Here is a 15997-nt window from a genome sequence, read left to right on the forward strand (position 1 = left end):
ACGGGTTAACTTCACCCTGTGTGGAGAAAGCGAACCCTGTTGCGGCCACGGTACCGCACCAAGAGAGCAAGCAAGGAGTCCCAGAACTCAATCCCAAGACAGAGGATTTGAGTTCATATAGACCTCTTGCGCTCGACACCGCAACTGGGGTGTCAGAGAGAAAGAAATAATATTAATAAAGATGCACGAGAGTGCGTGCGGTGCCGCACTGGCGGACACCACTAACCACCCAGGCTTGGGTCAGGAAAGCGCTGTGAAAGCGCACGGCGCCGCACTGGCGGTCACAGCAATAGACGCTGTTTTGTGTGTTAAGTGCTGATGGCTAAGTCGGGCGCTAGATATCAATCATCCACCTTACGCGAGCAGTCATTCAATAGGGATGGGATATTTAAGGACGACTTGCACTCATCAACATATACAAATGTACACTAGCGCATGGCCGTGCGGTCATGCAAACCTTTTATAGCTGCAGCATGTACAGGACCTTCCCAGAAGTACAAATGGGAAGCTGCCACAGAAGTTGAGCACCTTCAGGACCTTCCTGGAGGACCAATGGGATCTGCTGCAGTATCTGAGCATGTGACCCTCGATCTCCAATGAGAGATCTTGCCCTGGGCATGCTCAGAAGGGGAAAAGCAGGACTTAGTCCCAAAAGCGTCTGCTTGCCGCTGCCCAGCACTGGCTTCAATGGCAGAAGCTGGAAAAGCAGCAGTAACCCTATGCACAGAGTGAGACTGAGCAAGATGCTGGGACCGATGTCTCCACTGAGCAGACTCCACTGTGGCTGAAGAAGAATGGGAGACCACAGCGGAGATGGTTCGAGATTCCCCCTGTGCAGAGGCAGGAACACGACACCTAACATTACACCCCCCCTAGGGCCCCCCCTGGACCTCGCTACGCTCGAAGGCAGCAATGAGCTATGGAGCTCGAATGTGTTCAGCAGGCTCCCAGGACCTGTCCTCTGGGCCATAACCCTTCCAGTCCTCCAAATTGAATTTTTTGCCACGTACCACCTTGCACCCCAAAATAGTGTTCACCTCGTAATCGTCCGTAGATGAACCCGATGTCCCGGCAGATGACTCGGAAAACCCGGACATGTATACGGGCTTCAAGAGGGACACATGAAAGGTATCAGTGATACCCAGGCGTGGAGGAAGAGCCAGACAGTAGACCACAGGGTTAACCTGTTTGAGGACCTTGAAGAGACCCAAGTAGCGAGGTGCAAACTTAGCGGACTCAACACGCAGCCTGATGTTACGGGCGGAGAGCCACACTAAGTCGCCAGGACCAAAGGTCGCAGCGGGGCGCCGATGAGCATCGGCGGAGGAGCTCATTCTCTCCTTGGAGGCCTGAATGGCATCCTGAGTGCGGTCCCAAATGTCCCATGCCTCCACAGCCCAGTCTGCCACCCTGGAGTCGACGGAAGACACCGGCATGGGCACAGGGACACGCGGATGCTGGCCATAATTTAGGAGGAATGGAGTCTGACCGGAGGAGTCGGCTACAGCGTTGTTACGCGCCAACTCTTCCCACGTTAGCAAGGATGCCCAGTCATCCTGCCTGGCAGAAACAAAATGTCGTAAATATGTGACCACGGTCTGGTTGGCCCTCTCTACCAATCCATTCGTCTCGGGATGATATGCCAAAGAGAGATTCAACTCAATACTGAGTAGACGACAAAGCTCTCTCCAGAATCGAGACGCAAACTGGGGACCCCGGTCACTGACAATTTTGTCCAGCACACCGTGTAGGTGAAAGATATGTTTGATGAACAACGCAGCCAGAGCCCGTGCAGAAGGTAGTCGTGGAAGAGGCACCAAGTGCACCATTTTGGAAAAATGGTCAGTGATCACCCAGATAATTGTGCAGCTACGAGACTTGGGTAAGCCCACCACAAAATCCATCCCGACCATCTCCCAGGGCCTGTCCGCCACCGGCAGGGGGTAAAGCAACCCAGCTGGCCGTTGCCGAGGAGACTTGTTCTTGTCGCAGGAGACACACGCCCGAACATAGTCTGCGACGTCACGAGCCATATGCGGCCACCAGTACGTCCTCGCCAAGAGCTCAGATGTCCTCTTGGTCCCAAAATGTCCACCCACCCTGGACGAGTGAGCCCAAGAGAGAACCTCCGGTCGCAAATTAGATGGAACGAAAGTCTTGCCTGGGGGCACAGACTCTAGCAAAACCGGAGCCACAGTTCTCAGGCTCTCTGAAGGGACAATAAGCCGAGGCTCCTCCTCCTCTGATGACACTACAGAGCGAGAGAGAGCGTCGGCACAAACGTTCTTCTCCCCGGAAAGAAAATGGAGGGTGAAATGGAACCGGGAGAAGAACAGGGACCATCTAGCCTGACGAGAATTTAGCCGCTGGGCTGTCTGTAAATACACCAAGTTCTTGTGGTCTGTGAACACCTGGAAGGGAAAGCGAGCTCCCTCCAGAAGATGTCTCCACTCTGAGAAAGCCAACTTCATAGCTAGCAACTCCCTGTCCCCAATGGAATAATTCCTCTCCGCTGGTGAAAAGGTCTTAGAGAAGAAGAAGCAAGGATGCTTCCGACCTTGAGCATCCTTTTGGAAGAGGTCTGCTCCAGCACCAACGGATGAAGCATCCACCTCCATAATAAATGGCCTATCTACATCGGGGCGATGTAGGATGGGAGCGCTAGCGAAGTGTGACTTAATCGAGAGAAAGGCCTTGGAGACCTCCTCCGACCACAACTTGGGATTTGCCCCCTTCTTGGTGAGGGCAACCAAGGGAGCTACCAAAGTTGAGAAGTGGGGAATGAACTGGCGACAGTAATTAATGAACCCCATAAAGCGCTGCACCACTTTGAGAGAATGGGGTTCCTGCTAGTCCATCACAGCCTGTAGCTTGGCAGGATCCATAGCCAATCCCTGGGCAGAGATGATATAGCCAAGGAAAGGCAAGAATTCCTGCTCAAACACACACTTCTCCAACTTGGCATAGAGGGAGTTAGCCCGTAGGAGGTCGAAGAACTTGCAGACATCTCTCCGGTGGGAGTCTATATCTGGAGAGTAGATGAGAATATCATCCAGATAAACTACGACCGAGGTGGAAAGCATATCTCGGAAGATGTCGTTTACAAAGTCTTGGAAAATGGCTGGGGCATTACAGAGCCCAAAGGGCATCACCAGATATTCATAGTGCCCATCCCTGGTGTTAAAAGCCGTCTTCCATTCATCCCCCTCACGGATGCGAATCAGGTTGTAAGCACCCCGCAGATCTAATTTAGTAAATACCCTTGCTCCCCGTAGCCTATCAAAAAGCTCAGATATCAGGGGTAGTGGGTACTTATTTTTAACGGTGATGGCATTAAGACCCCTGTAGTCTATGCATGGATGTAGTTCTCCACTCTTCTTCTGCACGAAGAAGAACCCAGCCCCTGCAGGTGACACTGACTTCCTAATGAATCCTCTTACCAGATTCTCTCGGATATACTGTGACATTGCCTCCGTCTCCGGGAGAGACAAAGGATAGACTCTACCCCGGGGAGGCTCAGCACCAGGCAAGAGGTCAATAGAGCAGTCATAGGGGCGGTGAGGCGGAAGGGTCTCCGCAGCCCTTTTGGAGAACACGTCCGCATAGGGCAAATATTGCTTGGGAAGAGAGGATAAATCTGCGGGTACCTCAGTAGTAGCCACCTGAACGCACTCCCTCTGACATCTACCCCCACAAGATTCACCCCATCCTAAGATTCTGCCTGTGGACCACTCGATATGAGGAGAGTGATACCGTAGCCAAGGCATCCCTAACAGGATCTCATCAATTCCCTCAGAAATGACGAGCAGAGATATAATCTCCTGATGATATGGCGACATGGACAGAGTGAAAGGGATGTTCTGGTGTGTTATCTGTGAGGGCAGTGCTGACCCATTCACCACTCGTACAGTTACTGGTTGAGCTAGCATTACCAGGGGTATTGCGTGACGTCCGGCGAAGGCAGAAGACATAAAATTGCCCTCCGCTCCAGAATCCACGCAGAGCTCTACCGAGTGAGTGAATGAGCCTATTGTAATTATCCCCTTAAAGGACAATTTGGAGGCAAACATCGCCGTGTCTAGTGTACCTCCACCTACTACCACTAGACGCTAACGTTTCCCCGACCGCTGGGGACATCTGGTGGCAAGATGTCCTGACTGCTGGCAAACATGACAAACCTGGAGTGCACGAGCGGTCCGGGACTTAGATCCCGCTCGTGACACTTCTATGGCCTCATGTGACTCAAGAGCCTGGACTGGAGATTCCAAAGGTTTCGCAAAAGTGGGAGCCAGCCGAAACCTCTGCCTACACTGGGCTCGCTCTAACCTCCGCTCGTGAAAACGGAGGTCAATACGAGTAGACACTGCTATTAACTCCTCCAGTGTGGCAGGAATCTCCCTAGTGGCCAGGGCGTCCTTCACGTGGTCAGCCAGCCCCCTCCAAAATATCGGAATAAGGGCTTTATCCGACCACTCCAGCTTAGATGCTAGGGTGCGGAAGTGGACGGCAAAATGGCTGACCACGGACGAGCCCTGAGTCAATGCCAACAGTTGGAGCGTCGTATCATGGGTGACATGATGTCCTAAAAAGACCTGTTTCAGAGTGCTCAGGAACAACGAAGCACTCTGCACCACATGATCGCCACGCTCCCACAGTGGCGTAGCCCACTCCAACGCCCTGTCCAACAGGAGAGACACAATAAACCCCACCTTAGCTCGCTCTGTAGGAAAACGAGAGGCCAGAAGCTCGAGATGTATAGAGCACTGACTCACGAAACCCCTACAAGACTTACTATCACCAGAAAATTTTTCTGGCAGCGGGAGGCGAGATAGAGTCGGTACAGGGGTGGCAGTGGACAAGGTTGCTGCAGCCACGCTAGCAGCCTGAACAGCAACTGCGGTTACATCCACAGCTGAGGTTGTGCGCTCGAGAGCCGCCAACCTACCCTCCAACTGCTGGATGTACAGCAAGGATTGCTGTTTGTCCGTCATTACTAGCCAGACCCTGGCGCTAGTGTAATGTTGGGGCTAGCGGAATGCACCAAATAATTAGGAAGATAGAGTAAGGTGCGTTCGCAGCCCGGGGTTCACCGTGCAGAGATGGAACCTGCTGCTAAGTAATGACGGACTATATGGCGGTACAATGTGGATACACACACGGGTTAACTTCACCCTGTGTGGAGGAAGCGAACCCTGTTGCGTCACAGGGCCGCGGTACCGCACCAAGAGCGCAAGCAAGGAGTCCCAGAACTCAATCCCAAGACACAGGATTTGAATTCATATAGACCTCTTGCGCTCGACACCGCAACTGGGGTGTCAGAGAGAAAGAAATAATATTAGTAAAGATGCACGAGAGTGCGTGCAGTGCCGCACTGGCAGACGCCACTAACCACCCAGGCTTGGGTCAGGAAAGCGCTGTGAAAGCGCACGGTGCCGCACTGGCGGTCACAGCAATAGACGCTGTTTTGTGTGTTACGTGCTGATGGCTAAGTCGGGCGCTAGATATCAATCATCCACCTTACTCGAGCAGTCATTCAATAGGGATGGGATATTTAAGGACGACTTGCACTCATCAACATATACAAATGTACACTAGGGCATGGCCGTGCGGTCATGCAAACCTTTTATAGCTGCAGCATGTACAGCACCTTCCCAGAAGGACCAATGGGAAGCTGCCACAGAAGTTGAGCACCTTCAGGACCTTCCTGGAGGACCAATGGGATCTGCTGCAGTATCTGAGCATGTGACCCTCGATCTCCAATGAGAGATCTTGCCCTAAGCATGCTCAGAAGGGGAAAAGCAGGACTTAGTCCCAAAAGTGTCTGCTCGCCGCTGCCCAGCACTGGCTTCAATGGCAGAGTGAGACTGAGCAAGACGCTGGGACTGACGTCTCCGCTGAGCAGACGCCACTGCGGCTGGAGAAGAATGGGAGACCGCAGCGGAGATGGTTCAAGATTCCCCCTGTGCAGAGGCGGGAACTCAACACCTAACAGGAAGCATCCTTGCTTCTTCTTCTTCAAGACCTTCACATCGGCAGAGAGGAATAATTCCATGGGGGATAGGGAGTTGCTAGCCATGAAGTTGGCCTTTTCAGAGTGGAGACACCTCCTGGAGGGGGTCGCTTTCCCTTCCAAGTTTTCACCGACCACAAAAATTTGGTGTATTTGCAAACCGCCTAGCGGCTAAACTCTCGCCAGGCCAGATGGTCCCTGTTTTTCTCCCGGTTCCACTTTTCCCTCCATTTTCTCTGCAGGGAGAAGAACACTCGTGCCGACTCTCTCTCCCGCTCCTTAGTGTCATCAGAGGAGGAGCCTTGGTTTATTGTCCCTTCAGAGAGCCTGAGAACTGTGGCTCCGGTTTCGCTAGAGTCTGTGCCCCCAGGCAAGACTTTCATTCCATTTAATTTGCGACCGGAGGTTCTCTCTTGGTCTCACTATTTCAGGGTAGGTGGACAATTTGGGACCAAGAGGACATCTGAACATCTGCGGAGGACATACTGGTGGCTGCATATGGCCCGTGACGTTGGGGACTAAATTTGGGCGTGTGTCTCCTGCGCCAAGAATCGGTCTCCACGGCAACGGCCTGCTGGGCTACTTCACCCCCTGCCAGTGGCAGACAGGCCCTGGGAGATGGTCGGGATGGACTTCATGGTGGGCTTACCCAAGTCTCGTAGCTGCACCGTTATCTGGGTAGTCACCAACCATTTTTCTAAAATGGTGCACTTGATTCCACTTCCATGGTTATCTTCTGCATGGGCCTTAGTGGCGTTGTTCATTAAACATGTTTTCTGTCTACATGGCATGCCTGACAAAATTGTCAGTGACCGGGGTCCCCAGTTTGCGTCTCGGTTCTGGAGAGAGCTCTGTCATTTACTCAGCATTGATCTGAGTCTCTCTTCTGCGTACCATCCCGAGACGAATGGGTTGGTAGAGAGGGCCAACCAGACTCTGGTCACATACCTGCGACATTTTGTCTCTGCCAGGCAGGATGACTGAGCATCTTTGCTATCATGGGCGGAATTTGCTTTGAACAACGCCATAGCCGACTCCACCGGGCAGACTCCCTATCTCCTTAATTACGGCCAGCATCCGCGTGTCCCTGTGCCCATGCCGTGTCATCCACTGATTCCAGGGAGGCAGACTGGGCGGTGGAGGCACGTGACATTTGGGACCGCACACAGGATGCCATTCGGGCTTCCAAGGAGAGAATGAGGGTTTCTGGCGATGCACACCGGTGCCCCGCTCCGACCTTTGCTCCTGGCGACTTAGTGTGGCTCTCCGCCCGTAACATCAGGCTGCGAGTTGAGTCCACTAAGTTTGCGCCTTGCTACATAGGCCCTTTCAAGGTTCTGGAACAGGTTAACCCTGTGGTCTACCGTTTGGCTCTTCCTCCACGCCTAGGTATCACCGACACTTTTCATGTATCCCTCTTAAAGCCCGTCTATATGTCCCGGTTTTCCGAGTCATCTGAGGATGAGTTTATGTTACATTTTCTTTCTTAGAGAACAGAGATGCAAAATAGGAATTTAAAAGTTAGGCTTTCTCAACATAATTTTTGACCACTTCACCCTTTTCATCCTGTAAAAAACCTATAGCATCTTTGAATTTTCTTTTGCCCCCCAAATCCTGTTTTGCTGTTTTTGGTCTCCCTTGCAAGCCTCACTTCATTGCTGGCTTTAGCTTTTCTAACTCTTGTGCTAGATTCCCTTCAAACAGCATTATATTGTTCTCTAGAAGCAATATACTATTACAAAAAAATCTGCTTCGTCCTCAAAATTCACAACTCAGGGATAAATTCTGTAGTCAGCGAATACAAATTTTCCAATTACTAAGATAGGAAATGACGATTAGTGCTCATAAAGTTCTATAACCATGGAGAACTTGCAGCGTAATGGCAGTGTCTGCCTCCAGCTCTTTCCTCCTGCATAGAATTTTAAAAGCAACAAGTGACATCTATATTAGTAATCAAGTCAAATTACCATCAGTTCTTTATTATTTTCCTTTGTCCTCCATTAATATCTGTGTTTCTTGCAAAGCATCTTTTACCCGATCCCTCCAGAGACATCCAGATGGTCACAGATATGTATTTGTATTGAAACTACAGAATTGCACAAAAAACGGTTGCAGTCTGTAAACTTGTCATTATCTAGTTAGAATCTAAATTTTCTAATTTTGGAATATCTTTCCTCACTTATTTTTTATTGCGGGTTTGTATGACAGATTGACTATTAATATCTGGCGACCACATAAGGACACAACGACTGTCTAACAAAATACATTCAACCCAATCAAGTGACTTTTTGTCCCAAAAATGTACCCGCAGTCGAACTAACTTGTCAGTCTGATTCTTTTTTTTTCCTGCACTTAGTCTAATGTCTGCAGAAACCTCCATATGTATAGGGAAAACCTTTTCATCAGTATTCCTTATTTGCGTGTAGATTAGATGTCCCAGTCCTCCCTGCATTGTCTGTATAACTATAGATGCGGCTTAAGAACCTATGAACCATTTTTAATGATATCTTCCGTTCCTCATGGAAATACCGGAATTATCTACCATATACCTGATGTGTCAGAAGCTCTCACTCACAAGCACCCAGACCAAAGGGAAAAATGTAATTACGCTAGAATGTTTTAATTTGTTTCCAGGCTAGATCTTGTAAGCTGTGATGAAGAAAATCTTCCATTATGTGGATTCATTTAATTTCCCCACAGTTGAGGGTGAGATGACAGATGGAGGGATTGGATTGGAATGTCTCTTATGCTGTATGTGCTTCCTTGTCACTTAATTTTGTATATAAAATAGGATTTTTTTTAAGATATTAAACATCTGCTATTGCATATCTGTCCCCGGAAATATGTATTTTAAGGATATTGCATAGTGCAAGAGGATTACATTTCCAGAATGTAGGTGAAAAGTGTGACCCAAAACTTAAAAAAAAGAGAGGAATATTCATTGCATATAATTTTAGAGATTTATGTTTCTGCCTATGATGATCAGTTTGGGTACTATAGTCTAACTGTATAGAAACCATATGAGCCGCGGTAAATGACCCGGTGACTGATAGTGGCTCTTGCATACTGGTCCAACTTCACAGCCATTTTTTTTTCAACTTCAAAAATAAAGCTCGCGATTAAAGGAAAAAATATATTATTTTCTTTTTTTTGCAAACCTATGTGTCTCCATGATAGTAACCCTGTATCATCTGACCCTGCAGCTACATGTTCTTCCGTGAATACCTGTTAGCAGAAAGTTAGGGCTCATTAACATGTATAATTTTCACGTACAATTGCGGTCTGTATTTTTCAAAAAGAGCACTTGTACCTGATATAGTCTATGGGGCCATTCATATGTCCGAAAACTCGCGGAGATACGCCCAACTTTGATCCAAGGTCACATGAAAATTTGCAATGCAAGTCAATGGTTCCATGAAAAAAATTAGACCGCACTCGGATGACATTATCATGGACTATCAGAATGGAGAAGGTGGATCAACTTTTTTTTTAATTAATCCCTGTATGAGAAAAATAGATGACACTCTGACCACACTGATCAAATTCTGATGGCAAAATCGGACACTTGAATGAGCCCTTAGGAGTAGACAAGATGAGCTTATACAGGGTGTGCTTGTAGTCTTTTACCATGGAGATGCATAAGTCTGCATAGGGTTGTGGACCCAAAATGGACATTTTTTAACTTACAACCTATTGCAAAATTACTGCATTTTTAGTTTGGATGCATTGGGACAATAAGAATATGTACACACTGAGGCTTTTTGCTGAGTTTTTGGAAGCAAAACTGAGCATAAACTCTTAAGTTTTAAAGGAGGATTGGTAGAGTTTTCACTAAATTTCTGCTACAAAACTAATCAAAAAGACTCATTGTGCACATAACCTAAAATAAAATTGGGCTGCAAAGGCGGACATGGGCTTTAAAGCTACTTCCCTTGTCCAATATTACATTTTATTGTGATTTGGATTTTATGTGACTTTGTGCATGGGCCTCGAGTTAAGGATTAAAAAATGTGCAGGTAGGATTAATTGCTAGGACCTCCACTTTGGCTATTTTTTTTTAGTCATGGGTGTTCATTTGTAAAAGTTGTAGATGAAACTCATAAGTAATTAGGGCACACGTGCCACTTTGCTAAGGTGGTTACATAGACGACGTTATTTTGCCAAAATTGTCTCCGGATGCATGGTCGGTCATCTAATTATTCGGCAGCATCACTAGCTCACCATGTTGTCAGGAAAAAGTGGTGTCATATCATCCAGGACATATCCTTAAGAAAACTGGGCCCAGTAGCCCCTTACTATATTTGAGTGCACCCATGATCAACATACGCTTTGTATAGTGTTATATAACCCATTATTCCTACCTAGAACCAATGGCAAATTTATTTTCTAAATTATTATGATTGTTTTTATTTTTTTTTTATAAAACTTTAAATGGAGTTTAAAAGGAAAAACTCCAATAGTTGGTGACTGTAGATTCACACATATAGGGTATTTTCTTAGAGGAGGGGAGATTTTTTTGCTTGTTAGGTGTTTTAAGGTGAGTAAAGATTGCTCCAGTGGGTACTCCATGTTTTTTATATTTAATTTCTAATTACAGACCTACATTTTATCCCAGAGTATTAGCGAACCCACATGATTAAACAGGTCTCCACAATGTATTCACATCACAGAGTAGTTAAGCTCCATTCAGCGTGTGCTCGATCGAGGAGGGTGACAGCAGTCATCTTCAGGCACATTATAAAAGTACCTGCAAACTATCATTTTATGTTTTTTCACCAGTAATATATAATTGCAGCTTATTTTTTGCATTGAATTAGTCTGGCTATTAGGATGTTTGCTCATGAAACCTTACCATCTCCACTTGTGTCTAATACTCTCTGCTTCTCTCTTGCAGTATACCATTGTTTAGATTGCAATTTTTTTTAATACTGAAGTTATTGGTCCAGAATCTGTTTTCTGACTACTTGTGTATAGTCCCCGGTATTGTGTAGTCCCCCCTAATTATTGTCTTATTATCTCTCCAGGACAGACAATGTAATGGTCAAGACTCAAGAGACATCCGTATCCGGTGGAATTTATCGCACGGTATCTAGGATTACAAAGGTTAGCAAATATGATGTATAGTATTATTTACGCTCTGATTTTGCAGTATGGCACCTTATACAGCGCCCTATGGCGGTGCACAGAGCGCCTATACCTCTGTTATATGGAGTCACGGGAATCCCCAACCTTCCCTCAGCATCTGCCCATTCAGACAAGACGACAATCACTCAGATTTTAATGCTTACGACCCAATGTTCATGATAAATTGGATAAGAGGCCATAAACTGCTCGTTTGTCATTCACTTAAATCCTTGCTTATGATTGCGTAAAAAAAAAATTATACATTGTGTAATGTAAACAGAAATCATGGGATCTTTCGACGGTGTGTTAAATTTCTACTAATACTACTTCCAATTCACCAATCGAAAATGAATGATTTTTATGCTTTTGAGTATAGATTATTTATCACCATCAAATTTCCAGTCACTTCCACAATCATCTACACGTCTAAATGGACCTTAATACCTATTGCATCCACGCTCAATACATATAGTGCCTGTGTTTACGGGGAATATTTCACGATTTAACTCTAGGGCAAAAATCTTATGATCTGAGGCTGTTTCTTGTTTTTTTTTTTTTTTTGGGGGGGGGGTGGGGTGAGTTTATGGTTGTTTTTGAGCCAGTTATGGCAAATCTTCATGCCCCATCATTCAGTGACATGACTTCAACCTTTATTAGAATGGAACTATGAGCCAGATCCTAACACTGCCTTTATATGTGCCCATCTGACCCAATTCTCTTGAGGCCTAAATGGGCATGAACCCTTAATTCATGGTCAACCATCTAGTAGAAGCCTTCTGTAAGGCTCACTTTGTGAAGTGGACCCAATAAGCCTCAGGTCCCGGTGGGGCACACAGACCTTGGGCGTTGGTGCAGTTGGTAGGATGGCACATGGGGTGGACGTGGCACACTCAGGAACCTTGGGAGTAGCAGGACAAATGACGTGGAAGTCAGCAGGGATTGAATCAGGTTAAGCACGGTGTCCACAAAAAGTGGAGGATACCAAACAAAAGTATTGAGTCTCAATCCTAAGACACAGAGCCTTAAATATGGCTAGGGAGCTGACGTAATTGAGCCATGCCGGGCAACCTGCAAATGCCGATGTGGAGCACAACACAGGGCAGCGGACCAAGGTGAAGGAGGCAGAACCTGGAATACCCAGGACATCTTTCCAGAAGAGCAGAGGTTGTCGTAATTACCTTTTTTTAGACAGAGTTTTGTAAGCACATGTGGACATGATGTTCACATATTCTTGTCTAGTTACCTCTATGTGTTAAGGGGTTTGTAAAGGCGCTAATCACACTTCGGGAGTTGAGGAGAGCCAATAATGTCCAGTTTACAGATAACTGCCGGGACACTGTCCATTCAGCAGGCATTGTGCATATGTCCCATTCATGTCTTCAGACCCCAGCCAGGATGAGTGCAATATTAGCAGGTATCGTGCATGTGTCATATTCTGATAGACACGATACCTGGCTATCATGGGGGTGACTGTAAATGCAACATCATTAGCGCCGCTCACCTCCCGATGTGAAATAACTGGGACAGGGAAAATCCTTAAAGATTGCCATTGGCTGAACCTGACAATTTTGTCGGACCTGGTCGACTCTAATGTTTATGGGGGTGTCTCAAGTCTTTTCAGTGGTATATGTTGGGAGGAAGGCATGTTGGATTTCTCCCGGTAGGTAGTCCACCTCTGGAAGTGTCTGACAGACGTTTCCTCCTCTCTTCTTATTGGGAACACGTGCACTCTTGACCTGGCGGAGCTGAGCACGCATGTGGATGGCTGAAATTGGGAGGAATAGCTGGCTGATGAACGAACTATCCAAGGTGTATATGAGTTATAATCTTAATCTAGCCAGCACATGTTGGATGACTCCATCTATGCAGCATATACGATTGGGTACATCTGCACCTCATGTGCCAGCAATACTGCTGCCTGTTAGATTACACGGGTTGGTTGCAGTGCGTTAGGATGTGTCTTGAGGTCATTTTGACAATATCCAGCTTCTCTGTGCCCTTGATCTGCACAATGGCTCAAGAGAGTGCTTAAAAGCTGTTTATGGCCTGAATCCCCAGATTTACTGTGCAGCGCTTATTACACCCAGGTATGGGCTGCACAGCCTGCAGCAACTAATAAATAGTGGGTGAAGACAAAGCACTTATTACCGCTTCCTGGAAGCCTCTTAACACTCCCTGGGTACACACAACGTTCCCCCTGGTCGTCCCTGCCACACTCACACTTTCGCTCAGTCTTACTGACTGTGTGTGTTCCTGCTCCTATACCCGGCCTCCCTCTGAATGAAACCACTTTAACACGTAGAGGTGTTTTATCACACTGCAATAAGTGGTAAATGTAGCTATTACATTGCTAATGTCCTACATGCAGAATCCCCTCTCTCTGGAAGACCATGGTAATCATCTCACACCTAATGTCAGCTTAATAGACTCTCTAATGGGACATTCTCCCCCCAGTGGTTTATGAACCCTCTTGATGGCTCTTGGTGGGATTCCCAGTGTTTACTGGCATGTGCTCTATCCAATTCTCAGCCGTCTCTAAACCTTCTACCTCTCCATCTTATCACAAGGGAAAGAATCTGTTTCAGCTTTTGCTTGTCCTTAATTAATTATTTCCTCTCTGTTGCATATCCTGGCTCAGTGCCCAAGAGCACCATGAATTCTTCCCGGGAGCAGCAGGTCTCAACTGCCTCCACCACAAAGGTCCCAGATGGGTTATGTAGTTTGGGCAGGTGGTGGCTTCAAGCCTCAGGCCCAAGAGGATTTTAGATAGATAGATAGATAGATAGATAGATAGATAGATAGATAGATAGATAGATAGATAGATACAGGAGTACAATTCTGTCTCTGGCAAATGGAAGATGCACCAAAATTCGTTAAGAGGCGCGTCTTACTCCAGGGGCTCTGTATCAGCACTGGCGTACAAAAAGCAGCCTCAATTAATTGTCTGAAATGCAGAATCTCCTGACATAAAGACTTTTATGTGATGTCTTCACTATTTGCAGCGTGTCGATACATTTTGATACTCTATATGACATAATAATACATCTGGACCTTAGAAAGTCTTCAAATTAGGTAATTACAACCTCAGATCAACAGCAACATGACAAATTACACCTTGTTGTTTACCAAAAACTAAGTCAAAATGCAGAGGCAGTGTGTGAAAAATAAAGTACACCCTTACTGCTTGAGTAAGAATTTAAAGCATAAGTAGCAGCAAGATGCTGCTGATCAAATGTCCTTGATTACTTATTCACCAGCAAGTGTGACCACACTCTATAAAAGCAGAAGTCATTACAATTTGCTGGTCTCGACCATTCAGATGTATGTTAACTCCTTAGTGACGGAGCCAATTTTTTTAAATCTGACCAGTGTCACTATATGTGGTAATAACTCTGGAACGCTTCAACAAATCCCAGTGATTTTGAGATTGTTTTTTCGTGACACATTATACTTTATGATAATGATAAATGTAGGTCAATATGCTTTGTGTTTATTTATAAAAAATATCAGAAATTTGAGAAAAATTTTAAAAAATTTGCAATTTTCAAATTTTTTATGATTATCCCTTTAATCCAGATAGTCATACCATAGAAAAACATTAATAAATAACATTTCCCACATGTCTTCTTTACATCAGCACCATTTGTAAAATGTTATTTTATTTTGTTAGCATTTTAGAAGGTTTAAAAATGTAGCAGTAATTTTTCATTTTTTCAAAGAAATTTACAAAATTTATTTTTTTAGGGACCTATCCAGGTTTGAAGTGTCCTTAGGGGTCCCATATATTGGGAAACCCCCAAAAGTTAAACCATTTAAAAAACACAACCCCCTGACATATTGAAAACTGCAGTCAGGTAGTTTATTAACCCTTCATGTGCTTTGCAGGAATTAATGCAAAGTGGTATGACAGAAATGAAAAAGTGTATTTTTACCACCTAAATGTCTCTAACTTCTGAACAGATTACTACAGCCAGCAGACTCTAAAGGCCCCGTCTCACACAGCGACGCTGCAGCGATACAGACAACGATGCTGATCGCTGCAGCGTCGCTGTGTGGTCGCTGGGGAGCTGTCACACAGACAGCTCCCTCCAGCGACCAACGATCAGGGGAACGACTTCGGCATCGTTGAAACTGTCTTCAACGATGCCGAAGTCCCCCTGCAGCACCCGGGTAACCAGGGTAAACATCGGGTTACTAAGCGCAGGGCCGCGCTTAGTAACCCGATGTTTACCCTGGTTACCAGCGTAAATGTAAAAAAAACAAACACTACATACTCACCATCTGTTGCCCGTCAGGTCCCTTGCCGTCTGCTTCCTGCTCTGACTGAGCCGCCGTACAGTGAGAGCAGAGCGCAGCGGTGACGTCACTGCTGTGCTCTCACTTTACGGCAGTCAGTCAGAGCAGGAAGCAGACGCCAAGGGACCTGACGGGCAACAGATGGTGAGTATGTAGTGTTTGTTTTTTTTACATTTACGCTGGTAACCAGGGTAAACATCGGGTTACTAAGCGCGGCCCTGCGCTTAGTAACCCGATGTTTACCCTGGTTACCAGTGAAGACATCGCTGGATCGGTGTCACACACACCGATTCAGCGATGTCAGCGGGACCTCAACGACCAAAAAAAGGTCCAGGCCATTCCGACACGACCAGCGATCTCGCAGCAGGGGCCTGATCGCTGGTACGTGTCACACATAGCGAGATCGCTACTGAGGTCGCTGTTGCGTCACAAAACTTGTGACTCAGCAGCGATCTCGCTAGCGATCTCGCTATGTGAGACGGGGCCTTAAGGCCGCTATTTGGTCATGAATTGCCGTGGCAAACATCAGGACCACAAAATTATGATCTCATGGTGCCAATTGGGATA

The 15997-nt window shown here is 46.4% G+C and overlaps 1 protein-coding gene across 1 annotated transcript in view; it reads left to right on the forward strand.

Moving 5' to 3' along the window:
* The first annotated feature begins 11047 nt into the window (after nucleotides 1-11047).
* Nucleotides 11048-15997, forward strand: part of ZFHX3 (zinc finger homeobox 3) — a 124100-nt gene continuing 119150 nt past the window's right edge. Inside the window, exon 1 of the mRNA XM_077288535.1 lies at nucleotides 11048-11113. The gene's annotated coding sequence lies outside the window, so the exon portion shown is untranslated. The remainder of the gene's footprint in view (nucleotides 11114-15997) is intronic.

The sequence above is a fragment of the Ranitomeya variabilis genome, chromosome 2 (genome assembly GCF_051348905.1).
Source record: "Ranitomeya variabilis isolate aRanVar5 chromosome 2, aRanVar5.hap1, whole genome shotgun sequence".
Classification (NCBI taxonomy): domain Eukaryota; kingdom Metazoa; phylum Chordata; class Amphibia; order Anura; family Dendrobatidae; genus Ranitomeya; species Ranitomeya variabilis.